General features: G+C 49.2%; 3 non-coding genes across 3 annotated transcripts; all 3 read left to right on the plus strand.

The window, feature by feature from the left end:
- Positions 1-84: 84 nt before the first annotated feature.
- TRNAV-CAC (transfer RNA valine (anticodon CAC)) lies at positions 85-157 on the plus strand. The gene has a single exon. It is a non-coding gene; the product is annotated as a tRNA-Val (tRNA).
- An 11,098-nt stretch (positions 158-11,255) lies between these two features.
- Positions 11,256-11,327, plus strand: TRNAP-UGG (transfer RNA proline (anticodon UGG)). Its single transcript has one exon. It is a non-coding gene; the product is annotated as a tRNA-Pro (tRNA).
- Positions 11,328-11,626: 299 nt separating this feature from the next.
- On the plus strand, positions 11,627-11,699 carry TRNAV-CAC (transfer RNA valine (anticodon CAC)). Its single transcript has one exon. It is a non-coding gene; the product is annotated as a tRNA-Val (tRNA).
- The last annotated feature ends 3,515 nt before the right edge of the window (positions 11,700-15,214 follow it).

Consider the following 15,214-nt stretch of genomic DNA (forward strand, 5'->3'; position numbering starts at 1 on the left):
GCATGAAAGAAATCTAAAAGCAGATGCCCTTGGAGTAGCCTGTTTTGAGCAGTTTCACCCCAGAAGAATCAACTGTAGGTATCTGTTTCTGTAGTGTAGTGGTTATCACGTTCGCCTCACACGCGAAAGGTCCCCGGTTCGAAACCGGGCAGAAACACTTGTTATATTGTCTTGGCTGCAATGTTGAGAGTTGCCGTTTTGCATGAAATTGTCCAGGCCCTGACGATGGGTTCATGCAGTCTCGTTCCAAGAAAGTGAATTCTCTTAAAAACAATAACATAATTGGCATGTGGATGTATCTGTTGATTCACAGACCTCCCTTACAAAAGAGCCCTGCATTCGGTTCAATGCTCAAGCATTAACTTTGAGAATTGTTGGCACCAACAGGCCTCTTATGTTAGTGGAGTGTTTCTGGTTTTTAAGTGCTGAGGCCTGGGCTCAATTCCTAGATGATCCTTCCCAAGGTGATGATACAAATGCATCATCACCTTTACGTTTAATGTCAGAATTGTTTATTTCCATTTGGTGGTGTATGAATGCTTTCGACAGTATGGGGATTTTTTCTAGCCTTGCATGAATAAAAGCATATCACTCCTCTTTATGTATTTTTCTAATACATTTATATTTGCATCTCCTCTCCTAGCAGGAATTTTGACTATCTTACAGGCTGTATATAATAAGTATCAATTCAGGGGCGCTTTTTCTACTCAAATCACAACTGTTCTATCACGACATTGATAAGCAATCTGCATCTGCTTCTGTTGCTTATTGGTTATCATATTTACCTGATGTGTGAAAGTCCCATGTTTGACAGTGCACGTTAACAAAGAAACCAATGATTTTTATTAAAAGTTGTCTTGTGTTTTGGTTACCTTGCATCAGCCAAAAAGTGCCAGAGATGACTTAATTTGCAGTCATTTGAAAAGTAGGGATTCTCAAATAAATGGCAAGAGGTTGAATCAAATCCAAAGAAATGCATGGCATATCTATGTGTATGTGTATGCATGTATCCATATATAAAGATAGATAGATGGATAGATAGATAGATAGATAGATAGATAGATAGATAGATAGATAGATAGATAGATAGATAGATAGATAGATAGATAGATAGATAGATAGATAGATAGATAGATAGATAGATAGATAGATAGATAGATAGATAGATAGATAGATAGATAGATAGATAGATAGATATAGGGAGAGAGAGAGCGTTAATATAAACAGAGATTTTCTTTTCAATCAAGCGGTCTTTTCTTTCCTTTAGAAGTAGAATGTTCTGATCATCAGCGCACCAGAATGTAGTGCTTGGTTGGCAAGCATCACATATTGTGATGTGTTAGCTAAGAGTTCCATGTCCTTCAGACTCATATATTCCTCTGTACTTGTATCTTGGTGATTCAACAAAACATGGCATCATAATCAGCATTCTACTGCCACAGACTGGACAGAGAAACCATTTAGAATTTCCCTGAAAAAGAAAAAAAGAATACTTAGGCAGAGCTTTGTGGACAGGAAGGACATTAGAGCAAGTGAGGAATAAGCACTGCTTTTGTTAATTTACATAGGCAGAACAGAGACTGCTGGGTAAAGCCTGAAATTAAAGGCACAGAAAATGCCTGCTTCTGGAGAGTACACTCAGTAGGGTTGAAAGTTTTTCCTCTGACCCTAGCCCCTCTTACACGGAATTCTATGATAGTCAGCAGGACCCACCCTAAAAAGGAAGGGAGAGCCATTTGGACCCTTTCCACCTTTTCTATATCGAGCGCTGATCGAGCGGATAAGCACATGTACTTCTCATTTTGGGAAGGTATTGCTTAGCTTGCTACCAGCAGCTCAGTTATGTTATGATGTTAGAGGCTATGCAAGGAATGCTTTAGTCCTGCATTAGGCAGTTTTTATTGCTTCTTGCATTCGGGAGATAGATAATTAGCCAGAATCTGTGGCCCAGCTCTTCATCTTGGCATTCAGATTTGCACAAAGGGAATAAGTATTTAAGAGAAAAGGCAAAATGTGTTTCTTATGTTGTTATGAACAGCTTTTTATTCTTTCTCTTTAGGCTCTAGCCAATGCAGAAATATATAAATAACTGCTGACTTCCTGTAAGACGTGTCCAATGCTGAGACAAAATAAAAGGGGACTGTTAGACCCGTCTGCTTCTGAGAGTCCCCTCACCACTATGATTTCTTTTGTTCCCCTGTACCTCCAAATATTTGTCGCTTTTTATTTGTCTACCAGGACTTTTTATGTGTTGTCTCATGGGGTTAGATGTTCCTTGACGCCCAGTTGCTCACAAGGTTTGTGGCACCTATTTACAAGGCGCCTGGCCCAAATCTGTGGCATTACAAACTGGGGTTGTCAACCTGTATAGATGAACTTAAAATGGTGGACACCCTTTTTCCTCATGTGAAGTGACTCCCCTTGGAGCCTTCATGAACCCTGGCCTTTTGAGGTTTTGGCGCCCTTTGTTTGGCGCGCATTTCAGTCAGGAATTCCTTTATTTTCCTCAGGTACACAAAATGGCTGCTCTAGAACCCCAGTACGGTGGCTGTGAGTGTCCTAAATACCCCTCAAGAGTGCCATGTCATTGTCACAGCCAGAGAAGGTTCTAGAACCTTCTGGCTCGTGCCAGTACCCCAGGGCACTGGCTATATAAGGCCCAGTCCCTGGCGGCCATTTTAGATTAGACTAGAGAAGAGGAGATTAAGAGATTCCAGACTTGAAACCAGATTGACACCTGCCCTTTTGACCCCTGAGGTGGCTGGTAGCGCAGGCAGTAGAGCAGCAAAGGGTTGCTGGCGTTGTGTCTGACTGGCGTTCCAGTCAGCTACGTGAGAAGTGATCTAGCGCCTACAGCGCCTGCCCAGCGAGTGCCTCATTGCCCCCAAAGACTGTGGCCAGATTCGTGTGCCTCTCTGCCCCCCCGGTGGTGAACTGTGATCGACTTATCGAATCGCGAGGCGAGAGCAAGTTCGCCGCGACCGCGATCGTCAGCTGTGCCCCCTTCGCGTCAGGTGCCTCTAGAGGGGGGCTCGGACGTCTCCGAGCCCCACCAGCGTAGAGCGCTTCCTGCGCAGATAGAAGGTGAGGTGGTGCACCGGTGCTGGGAAAGGCCGGCCTTCGTTGGGAAGGACTAGCGTCCTTGCCACTCCCCAGTGACCTGGGAGCTGTAGCTATGGGCGGGAACCACCCTGAATGCGGAAGTCGGAGGGAGGTCCGTGGAGCCCCTGAGAGCCCCGTCGCTAACGAGAGGAGTGCTGTGCCCGACTGAATCGTATCTTGATTGCAGCCGATGTAAGGTGGGCCCGTTTCCTCATAGTGAATGCAGCGTTGTTAAGGAACTGTGAACCGGCATTTACTTGACTGTGCGCGAAGGTTGTGTGACCTCTCCGGCAGCCCGTTCGTCAGCCTAATGACTTTGAACTGGTGCCGCCTGTGCTCAAGGGGTGCTAAAGCCCGTAGGCGCGCATAGACTTCACCGGCCAAGCAGAGATCCTATCCCGGTGACCGCCGAGTGCAAATGATGTATTTACTGTGTTTCCTTGCCTTTTAGATATACACGCATACGCCTTGAGTGATTATTAAAGAGTCCCAAACCTTATTTTGTGCTCAGAGAAGCCGTATACCTGGTCATTGAAAACAGCATAAACTGTAAGAGTTATCTTTCCCATTTGAAACGTATTGCAGATGTAATGATTCTAAAGTATTTAATTGGTGGCAGCGATACCAGAAGAAACATGTGGTTGTTTATTTAAATGAACCAATATTTATTCTGATATTTATTCTGATATTTAATGTGATATTTATTGTGATACTCATTCCTGAAGTTATTCTATTTATTAATACTATTTATTACCAGAACTGTATGACCAAAAGAAATGTATATGTGCTTTCCCAGTCAACCCTATTTACAACAAAGAACTTTTATATAAAGGAATCGTATTTTTCTACAGCAGTGGTGTGGTGTCCTTCTTCTTGGTGTGGATGTACAAGGAGTTATTATTGGGTCAGAGCCGGCTTAACACTACAGCCTTCACTTGCCTTGTCACTTGAGCCAAGCTACCCCCTTTGTGCTGGGCTTGCCCATCGCAGGTCCAACATAAAATTGGTGCTCAGCGGGTGGGATTGCGAGCCATGCTTGTTTTGAAGCCCATAATAATTCAGTGTGCACCACAGGTACACACCCAGAGTTTTCTCCTAGCGGCCCTCAAATTCAACGTTTTGCTTTTTCCAAATTCTTTCCTGGAGGTGGGTGGAAGTGACCCTCAAAGTTCTTATCCTGGTCACCTACTTCGGGGTGGTGGTCCACACTTTTCACTGACAAGATGGAATTCAAAATGTCAGAGCTGGAGACCTATACTGTGGCACAGCTCAAGGATTTCTGTCAGGAGAGGGGAGTGTTTGTCAGGCGAGGGGCCAAAAGAGAGGAGCTCCGTACTAGTCTGCGAGCATGGGTGGAAGCACACACGGAGGGAACGGTGGAGGAGGAGGAATCGGACAGAGGTACTGTCATTGATAGGACTGCGGAATGTCCCCCGGGGGTGGGTGAGATGTCAATCAGCCCCAAGGCAACCTCGCGGGAGGGCAGCAGTGTGTCATCGAGAGGATTGTCAGAAACCGAGTTAGCTGACAGGAGAGAGGAAAGACTGTTAAGGTGGGAAATAGCAAAAATGGAGTTGGAAGAAAGGAGGGAGGGGAGGAGGTTGGAACACGAGTTCAAGCTACGAGAACTCGAGTTCCAGGCCCCTAACATCACTCCGAAGGGTGTCGAGTCAAAGGAATTTGCCAGGGAGCCCAGGCCCCATTTACCCAAGGACGTAGTCGCCAGTTATACCGCTGGAGATGACATAGCCAAGTGGCTGGCAGCCTATGAGGTCTCATTAAGAGCCCATGGGATCCATGAGAAGCATTGGGGTGGTGGATTATACCGGTACATGCCTCCGACAGGTAGGGATGCCCTATTGGCCCTAGACCGGGAGGAACAGGTTAATTACCCCGCCATGAAGGTGGCGCTCATCCGGAAGTTTGGGTTGACCCCCGAGAAATACCGGCAAAGGTTTAGGGGCAGCCACAAGCTGAGCTCACAGAATTGGGTTGACTTCCTGGATTTTGCCAAGAAAGCCCTGGATGGGTGGGTCCAAGGTAATGAGGTGGAGGACTATCGAGGGTTGTACGACCGGATACTCAAGGAACATCTACTCGAGAAATGTCTTCACGAGCTGAGGCAACACCTGGTAGACAGCAAACTTAATTGCCCCCGTAAGCTTTCTGAGGAGGCGGACATTTGGGCAAGTACCCGAGGGTCCACGAAGGGGACGGGAGGAGATTCTCAGAAGTCCGGACAGGGCGCTCCCCAGAAGAAAGAGGGGGGAGATAACAAGAAGCAGGAGTTCTCCAGAGGCCCCCAAAATACCTTTAAGGGGAAAAGTTTCTTCTCCACTTCTAAGGCTAAACCGCAGAAGAACCCTAATCCTGGCCAGAGTCAGCAGCCAAGGGTTATCCATTGCTATGAGTGCGGTGGTATTGGACATTATAAGGGAGACGTGAAATGCCCAAAGAGACCACCCCCTCCCACTGGAGGAAAGGCCCCGGGAGTCGCTAGTGTAGCACTCGGGGAGGAGATGCCCTTAGTTAAGGGGGGGGAATGGGCGGGTGTCACCTTAGTGTCCCTGGCTGATCGGGAGATGGTTCCAAAGATCCAGGTGCCCTCAAATACTACCAAGTATGGGCAATGGGTCACCATCAATGGCCATAGAGGGGAAGCTCTGAGAGATACAGGAGCCAGTATGACTATGGTAAGGAGTCATCTGGTGTCCTCAGAGCAGGTGATTCCAGGCGTACTTCATCCAGCCGCGATGGCTGACGGCAGAATGGGCCACTATCCTGTGGCTGAGGTTCCCTTTGAGTGGGGAGGGTTTGCAGGTTCACTTCGAGTTGCCGTAAGCCCCGCCGTGCCAGTCGATTGTCTGCTGGGAAATGATATGGAGCACAATGCTTGGAAGGAGGTGGAATACCGGACTCATACTGAGATGCTGGGTACACCTGATTGGGCCTGTGTGAGTACCAGGTCTGCGGCTGCTCGGGAGGAGAAGTCGCGTGGGTTGGAGCCTGGAATAATGGCCCACCCAGCTGCTGATGAGGGAACATTTCGAGGACAGGAGGAGCCTGCCTCGATGTCCATGCCCCGTGAGACGGATAGGCCACCTGTGGAGGTGGACCCGGAGTCCGCGGAGGAGGACATGGTTCCATTGGAGGACTTGCCTATCCCCGCTGAGTGGCGAGTGGAAGGAGGACCATCCAGGGAGGAACTGAACAAGGGACAAAGGGAATGTCCCACCCTCGAGGGTCTGAGGCAACAGGCTGAAGCCCAGGCAGCAGGTAACGAGTCTGGGAACCATCGTGTTTACTGGGAGGATGGTCTCCTCTACAGTGAACCCAGGGCGCCAGTGCACGGATTGTCACGGGCCCTGGTAGTCCCACAGTGTTACCGAGCCTTCCTATTAGAGTTGGCTCATGAGATTCCCTTGGCAGGACACTTGGGTCAGGACAAGACCTTTGCCCGGCTTGTCCCCCACTTTTATTGGCCTCGAATGAGGGTGGCGTCCGACACATACTGTCGGTCGTGCGTGTCATGCCAAGCCAGTGGGAAAACAGGGACGAAGCTGAAGGCTCCCCTGGAACCACTTCCCGTCGTTGGCACCCCCTTTGAAAGGGTGGGCATCGACATTGCTGGGCCCCTAGATCCACCTACATCATCCGGTCACAGGTTTATCCTGGTCCTGGTGGATCACGCCACAAGGTATCCAGAGGCAATTCCTCTGAGAACCATTACTGCACCAGTAGTGGCCAAGGCCCTGATGGGGATCTTTACCCGAGTGGGATTCCCCAAGGAAGTTGTGTCTGACAGGGGGACCAACTTCCTGACAGCATATATGCGGGCCATGTGGAAGGAGTGTGGAGTGACTTACAGGTTCACCACTTCTTATCACCCACAGACCAATGGTCTTGTGGAAAGGTTCAACCAAACCTTGAAGGGTATGATCAGAAGTCTACCCGAAAGCCTGCGGAGGAAATGGGACGTCCTCCTACCCTGTTTGCTCTTTTCCTACAGGGAAGTGCCGCAAAAGGGAGTGGGCTTCAGCCCCTTCGAGCTTTTGTATGGGCACCCTGTACGTGGACCTCTCAGCCTATTGAGGGACTCCTGGGAAAAGTCTCCCCGGAAAGTTCCCCAGGATGTGGTGAGCTACATGCTGGCCTTCCGAAGCCAAATGGCTAAGTTGTGGAAGCAAGCTTCTGACAACTTGGAAGCCAGTCAGGCAGTTATGGAAGCGTGGTATGACCACAACGCTCACCCAGTGGAGTTGGAGCCTGGCCAGAAGGTGTGGGTGATGGAGCCTGGAGAGCTGAGTGCCCTCCAGGATCGTTGGACAGGCCCCTACGAGGTATTGGAGAAGAAGGGCAAGTCTACCTATCTGGTGGACGTAAAGACCCCTCGGCATCCGCATCGGGTGTTACATGCCAATCGCCTCAAGCCCCACTACAAGAGGCCCGAAGTCATGTTGGTTATGGTGACTGACGGATCGGAGGAAGAGGACACGGAGCCTCTCCCCGACCTTTTTGCGTCTCAAGAAAAGGATGGGTCAGTGGACGGAGTGAAACTCTCGCCAACCCTGACTCCTGAGCAGCAGGAGGAATGTCGCCAGGTCTTGGGGTCATTCGCTCCTCTGTTCTCCCTTGTCCCGGGTAAGACCCACTTGTGTACCCATGACGTGGACACATGGGACAGCCCACCTGTGAAGTCAAAGTCTTACCGGCTGTCTGACAAGGTGAAGGCCAGTATCCAAGGCGAAGTAGCTAAGATGCTGGAGCTAGGAGTCATCGAACCTTCAAGTAGCCCTTGGTCTAGCCCAGTGGTGTTAGTTCCTAAAGCTGCCCCACCTGGCACCACACCAGAATTGAGATTCTGTGTGGACTACCGAGGACTAAATTCGGTAACCAAAACGGATGCTCATCCGATCCCTTGGGCGGATGAATTGATTGACCGGTTGGGAGCTGCCCAATATCTCAGTACCATTGACCTCACTGCAGGGTACTGGCAGATTCCCATGTCTAATGGAGCCAAGGAAAGGTCAGCCTTCTCCACACCTGATGGACACTACCAGTTTTGCATCATGCCCTTTGGGCTCAAGAACGCTCCTGCCACTTTTCAGCGGCTGGTGAACACGATCCTCACCGGGATGGAGTCATTCTCTGCTGCTTACTTGGATGACATAGCTGTCTTCAGTAGCAGCTGAGAGGATCACTTGCAGCACTTGCAAGCCATTCTCCAGACCCAGGAACAGGCTGGCTTGACGATCAAGGCCAGCAAATGTCAGATTGGACAGGGGTCGGTAGTGTACTTAGGACACTTGGTGGGCCGGGGAACGGTGCAGCCCCTTCAGGCGAAGATTGAGGCAATCATGGCCTGGAAACCCCCCAAGACCCAGACTGAGGTCCGAGCCTTCCTGGGCCTCACAGGTTACTACAGACAATTCGTGAAGGGGTATGGCACTATCGTGGCACCCCTTACAGAACTCACGGCCAAAAAGCAACCCAGGAGAGTCATTTGGAGGGAGGCTTGCCAGCGAGCCTTCGACACTCTGAAACAAGCATTGTGTAAAGCTCCAGTCCTGAAGGCTCCAGATTTTTCAAAAGAGTTCATTGTCCAGACAGATGCATCCGGCATTGGCATTGGGGCGGTGCTATCGCAACTCAATGAAGAGGGTCTGGATCAGCCCGTGGTCTTTCTGTCACGAAGACTGCTTCCTCGGGAACGAAGGTGGAGTACCATCGAGCGGGAAGCCTTTGCGGTGGTCTGGGCACTGAAGAAGCTGCGACCATATTTGTTTGGTTCACACTTCCTTGTTCAGACAGACCACCGACCCCTTCGTTGGCTCATGCAAATGAAGGGGGAAAATCCCAAACTGTTTAGGTGGTCTATCTCCCTACAGGGAATGGACTTTCGGGTGGAACACCGGCCCGGAGTTGACCACGCCAATGCAGACGGTCTCTCCAGGTATTTCCGCCTTAGTGTTGAGGACTCCCAAGGGGTTGGGTAGCTCTCCCCACTTTCAGCTGGGGGGACGCGTGTTAGACCCGTCTGCTTCTGAGAGTCCCCTCACCACTATGATTTCTTTTGTTCCCCTGTACCTCCAAAAATTTGTCTCTTTTTATTTGTCTACCAGGACTTTTTATGTGTTGTCTCATGGGGTTAGATGTTCCTTGACGCCCAGTTGCTCACAAGGTTTGTGGCACCTATTTACAAGGCGCCTGGCCCAAACCTGTGGCATTACAAACTGGGGTTGTCAACCTGTATAGATGAACTTAAAATGGTGGACACCTTTTTTCCTCATTTGAAGTGACTCCCCTTGGAGCCTTCATGAACCCTGGCCTTTTGAGGTTTTGGCGCCCTTTGTTTGGCGCGCATTTCTGACAGGAATTGCTTTATTTTCCTCAGGTACACAAAATGGCTGCTCTAGAACCCCAATACGGTGGCTGTGAGTGTCCTAAATACCCCTCAAGAGTGCCATGTCATTGTCACAGCCAGAGAAGGTTCTAGAACCTTCTGGCTCGTGCCAGTACCCCAGGGCACTGGCTATATAAGGCCCAGTCCCTGGCGGCCATTTTAGATTAGACTAGAGAAGAGGAGATTAAGAGATTCCAGACTTGACACCAGATTGACACCTGCCTTTTGACCCCTGAGGTGGCTGGTAGCACAGGCAGTAGAGCAGCAAAGGGTTGCTGGCGTTGTGTCTGACTGGCGTTCCAGTCAGCTACGTGAGAAGTGATCTAGCGCCTACAGCGCTTGCCCAGCGAGTGCCTCATTGCCCCCAAAGACTGTGGCCAGATTTGTGTGCCTCTCCGCCCCCCCGGTGGTGAACTGTGATCGACTTATCAAATCGCGAGGTGAGAGCAAGTTCGTCGCGATCGTCAGCTGTGCCCCCTTCGCGTCAGGTGCCTCTAGAGGGGAGCTCGGATGTCTCCGAGCCCCACCAGCGTACAGCGCTTCCTGCGCAGATAGAAGGTGAGGTGGTGCGCCAGGGCGGGGAAAGGCCGGCCTTCGTTGGGCAGGACTAGCGTCCTTGCCACTCCCCAGTGACCCGGGAGCTGTAGCTATGGGCGGGAACCACCCTGAATGCGGAAGTCGGAGGGAGGTCCGTGGAGCCCCTGAGAGCCCCGTCGCTAACGAGAGGAGTGCTGTGCCCGACTGAATCGTATCTTGATTGCAGCCGATGTGAGGTGGGCCCGTTTCCTCATAGTGAATGCAGCGTTGTGAAGGAACTGTGAACCGGCATTTACTTGACTGTGCGCGAAGGTTGTGTGACCTCTCCGGCAGCCCGTTCATCAGCCTAATGACTTTGAACTGGTGCCGCCTGTGCTCAAGGGGTGCTAAAGCCCGTAGGCGCGCATAGACTTCACCAGCCAAGCAGAGATCCTATCCCGGTGACCGCCGAGTGCAAATGATGTATTTACTGTGTTTCCTTACCTTCTAGATATACGCGCATACGCCTTGAGTGATTATTAAAGAGTCCCAAACCTTATTTTGTGATCAGAGAAGCCGTATACCTGGTCATTGAAAACAGCATAAACTGTAAGAGTTATCTTTCCCATTTGAAACGTATTGCAGATGTAATGATTCTAAAGTATTTAATTGGTGGCAGCGATACCAGAAGAAACATGTGGTTGTTTATTTAAATGAAACAATATTTATTCTGATATTTATTCTGATATTTATTCTGATATTTAATGTGATATTTATTGTGATACTCATTCCTGAAGTTATTCTATTTATTAATACTATTTGTTACCAGAACTGTATGACCAAAAGAAATGTATATGTGCTTTCCCAGTCAACCCTATTTTCAACAAAGAACTTTTATATAAAGGAATCGTATTTTTCTACAGCAGTGGTGTGGTGTCCTTCTTCTTGGCGTGGATGTACAAGGAGTTATTATTGGGTCAGAGCCGGAATAACACTACAGCCTTCACTTGCCTTGTCACTTGAGCCAAGCTACCCCCTTTGTGCTGGGCTTGCCCATCGCAGGTCCAACAGGGACACTTACAAATGATAGTGCTATCGTTTGAGAAAGGGTAAGTTGACACTGAATTTCAGAGCATGCACCAAGAGCAAGACCAAGCATGAAAAAGACCCCAGCATGATCTTCATTGCGGGCTTAGAGCTGGTATTGCCTTTTCAGAGGTGAGGGCCTTTCGACGGCTCGTTGGTCTAGGGGTATGATTCTCGCTTTGGGTGCGAGAGGTCCTGGGTTCAAATCCCGGACGAGCCCTTTCATTGGTGCTCTTTTAAAGTAATTTTGAAGTATGCATTTCAAAGCCAATATCAATTTTCTCTTTGCAGTAGTGGATGAATATTTGCTAGAGTCTCATGCTTTTAACCTTGCCCTGCCTGAGCAAATAGGAAACATTTCTCTTTAAGCATTTTCCAAAAATGCTGTACTTGCAGGGCATATACAAGCGTTCAGATAGGGCTGTCGGGCAGGTTGCATGAAAGAAATCTAAAACCAGATGCCCTTGGAGTAGCCTGTTTTGAGCAATTTCATCACAGAAGAATCAACTGTAGGTATCTGTTTCTGTAGTGTAGTGGTTATCACGTTCGCCTCACACGCGAAAGGTCCCCGGTTTGAAACCGGGCAGAAACACTTGTTATATTGTCTTGGCTGCAATGTTGAGAGTTGCCGTTTTGCATGAAATTGTCCAGGCCCTGAAGATGGGTTCATGCAGTCTCGTTCCAAGAAAGTGAATTCTCTGAAAACAATAACATAAATGGCATGTGGATGTATGTGTTGATTCACAGACCTCCCTTTCAAAAGAGCCCTGCATTCGGTTCAATGATCAACCAGAACAAGCATTAACTTTGAGAAATGTTGGCACCAACAGGCCTCTTATTTTAGTGGAGTGTTTCTGGTCTGTAAGTGCTGAGGCCTGGGCTCAATTCCTAGATGATCCTTCCCAAAGTGATGATACAAATGCATCATCACGTTTAATGTCAGAATTGTTTATTTCCATTTGGTGGTGTATGAATGCTTTCGACAGTATGGGGATTTTTTCTAGCCTTGCATGAATAAAAGCATATCACTCCTCTTTATGTATTTTTCTAATACATTTATATTTGCATCTCCTCTCCTAGCATGAATTTTGACTATCATACAGACTGTATATAATAAGTATCAATTCAGGGGCGCTTTTTCTACTCAAATCACAACTGTTCTATCACAACATTGATAAGCAATCTGCATCTGCTTCTGTTGTGTATTGGTTATCATATTTACCTGACGTGTGAAAGTCCCATGTTTGACAGTGCACGTCAACAAAGAAACCAATGATTTTTATTAAAAGTTGTCTTGTGTTTTGGTTGTGAGAAGTTGGCCTGGTATATGATGCTCACTAGTTCTAGTGATCACCTTGTACCATGCCAAGCAACCCTTATGGTGCAGGTTGTAAAGTCAATCTTATAGACAAGCTATCCTAGGGGTAGCATGGACTAAGCAGTCTTAGGCTAAACTCTGTAAAGGCATGTGAAGCAAGCTGTTTTACCATACACAATCCCTTGAATACCAAATGAAAGGACACCACACAGATATATATTGAAAATATATATAGATTTATTTCTACAAATAACCCTGATACTCTTTATGAGCACAGAAGCAAATGCGTTAAAACAAAACACAGTTTAAATACACAAAAGTTGAACAATTATGGATGAGCCCTAGGGGCCACCTAAACCATATACTAAAATAGTGGTATAAGAACCACTATGGGGAAAGTGAAGAGGCCTAGGGCCTGGGGAATCGCTGGAGCTGTTCGGGACTAGCAGTGAAGAAGTCGGGAAAGGCCCGCGGGACTCGGGTGCAGTGCGGAAAGTGCACGCAACACCAATGCAATGTCAATGGTGCGTAAAAGTTACAAAGTTAGTTATTAAGGAACCTTCCGAGTGACCTAGAAGGATGAAACTTTAGACACAGACACTAGAGGTGTGTACCAGTGTGGGAACACCGGCGGAGCTGAGTTACCTCACCCACAGGAAGCGGGTGCATAGGGTCGAAGTAGTGTCGGGTTTCGTCACGCAGGTCGATGGTGCTTGGAGCTGAAGATGCTGCAGGCAGCTCGATGTGAAGAGTTCCGGTGGATCCAAGGGTGGATCTGAAGAGGTGAAGACCTGAAAGCAGAGGGGACAATGTTCAAAGTCACTAGCCAGTGACTACCGTGGAACCAGAGTGGAACCAGGCGATGTTGGGTGCAAACAGGCGTCGAGGTGTAGCTTCTCTCTGCAGCCACGTGGACACGAGGGGTCGAGGACGTCCAGGAGTCGGTCACGAGCTGTCCCACGCAGGTTTGTCGCTGTTGGCGGTGTCGGCAACTCGATTGGACCCAACAGGCCTTGGTTAATGCAAGCCACGCAGGAATCAAAAAAGGCTTGTTACTCCGACCAGCAAGGTCAGAGCAGGTGCTCCTTTTTACAGGAGCGAGGGCAAGTCTGGTGCAACCAGACCTGCAGTGTAAGTTGAAGGTTTCGTCGCCAACATGGCCGCTAGCCACGTGGCAAATGGACAGGATGGCACATCGAGTGGCACAGTGCAAAAGAGCCCCACGCAGATCGTGGAGATGCTGGGGGGCTGATCTTCGGAGCAAGGGCTGCTCGAGCTTGGGGCTTCTCAAACCCCGAAGCACACTGTCGAGGGTGCCTCTGATGCTGCGCAGTCAGCGTTTCAGGGGTCTTCCAAGAGGTCCGGTCCCACGTCTCTCGGTGCCTCCACGGGTCCCTTCTTTGCAGGGACTGTGGATCGGGCAGTGAGAAGTCTGGGAGTCTGGGTCTTGTCAGGCTCTGGGCTCGGGCTCCGGCGGGAGGCGGCGGCAAAGCAGATGTCGAATTGCTGGTTGGTACCTGTGTTCACAGGGTGGTCACTCCTTGGCCACAAGGGATATTCTCTTCCGTCTTCTGTGCAGCAGGAATGTCGAAGTCCAGTCTTCTTCTGTATTTCAAGTTGATTCAGGATGATCTGAAGTCTCAGGACACAGCTCCCACTCTTATTCGAATTTGGGGGGACGGATCACCTACTAGGTCCCTCCTCTGGGTGGAACCAGGAAGGGGGGTGGTTACACCCCCTTTCCTTTGTCCAGTTTCGCGCCAGGACTGGGGCTGGAAGGCCCCAGCACCGGTTTGAACTGGCCTATGCACAGGGACACCTTGTGTGCCCCAGGCATGTCTGATTCTATTCAGCCCTGTCCTACCCAATACACAAAATCCTGTCTGGGGTGGTGCTAGCATCTCCCAAGGCAGGAAACCCTTTGTCCAAGCTGCCCTCGCTGGAAGGACTCCCAGCAGCAGGAGGTCCGGCTTGTGTCTGTGGTGGCAGCATCCATTTTGTGATGCTGAGGCTCTGTTTAACTTTAACCGGGGTTCAGGCTAGGTACATGTCGTGTCCCTCTAGAAGGGTGAAATGCTACCCCCGTCGCCAGAACTGGCGAGGGGGTAGTATTCCAATTCGTATGACACCTTACTCGACATGTGTTGATAAAGCCAAACCCAAGATAGCATTTAACCGCGAGGTTCATAATGCACTTAAGAGTATATGGTATGGCAGTATCATGAAACAGCTAAAGGACATGGTTCCGAAAGCTGCAGACAGGCTCAGCTCATGCCAGAGCACCATCTCACATATTTCCAAGCACTCTGCCTCCAGGATTGATGAGGCCTTCCATAGGAGTGACTGATAGGAACATATGTGTCCATTTTAGGTTAGGTATAGGCATACTACACCTAAGTAAGACCTAAGTAAGAGGTGGTTACACCGACTTACCCCAGCTGAGTGATCAGCCAGTTGTGTCAAAATATGGAGGCCAGGCCAGGGGTGGCATAATATATGCTGCAGCCCCTGGTAGGCCTTGGAAGCACATATGCCCTGGGTACCTGGGTACACTGTTACAGGGGCCAATAAGGTGAGCCAATTCCAATTGTGTATGTACCTAAGGTACATGGAGTCCATCTTAAGGAGAGAGCAATTAGCCTGGGGCCCTGAATAGCAGGATCCCAGGCCAACTATGTAAAAAACCAGCTAAACACCAGGCAACAAGTTTGGGGGTAACCATAGTCAGATATCCACCTTCCTACATTGGTTACCTTGCATCAGCCAAAAAGTGCCAGAGATGACTTAAT

This window comes from Lissotriton helveticus, chromosome 8 (assembly GCF_964261635.1).
Source record: "Lissotriton helveticus chromosome 8, aLisHel1.1, whole genome shotgun sequence".
Lineage (NCBI taxonomy): Eukaryota > Metazoa > Chordata > Amphibia > Caudata > Salamandridae > Lissotriton > Lissotriton helveticus.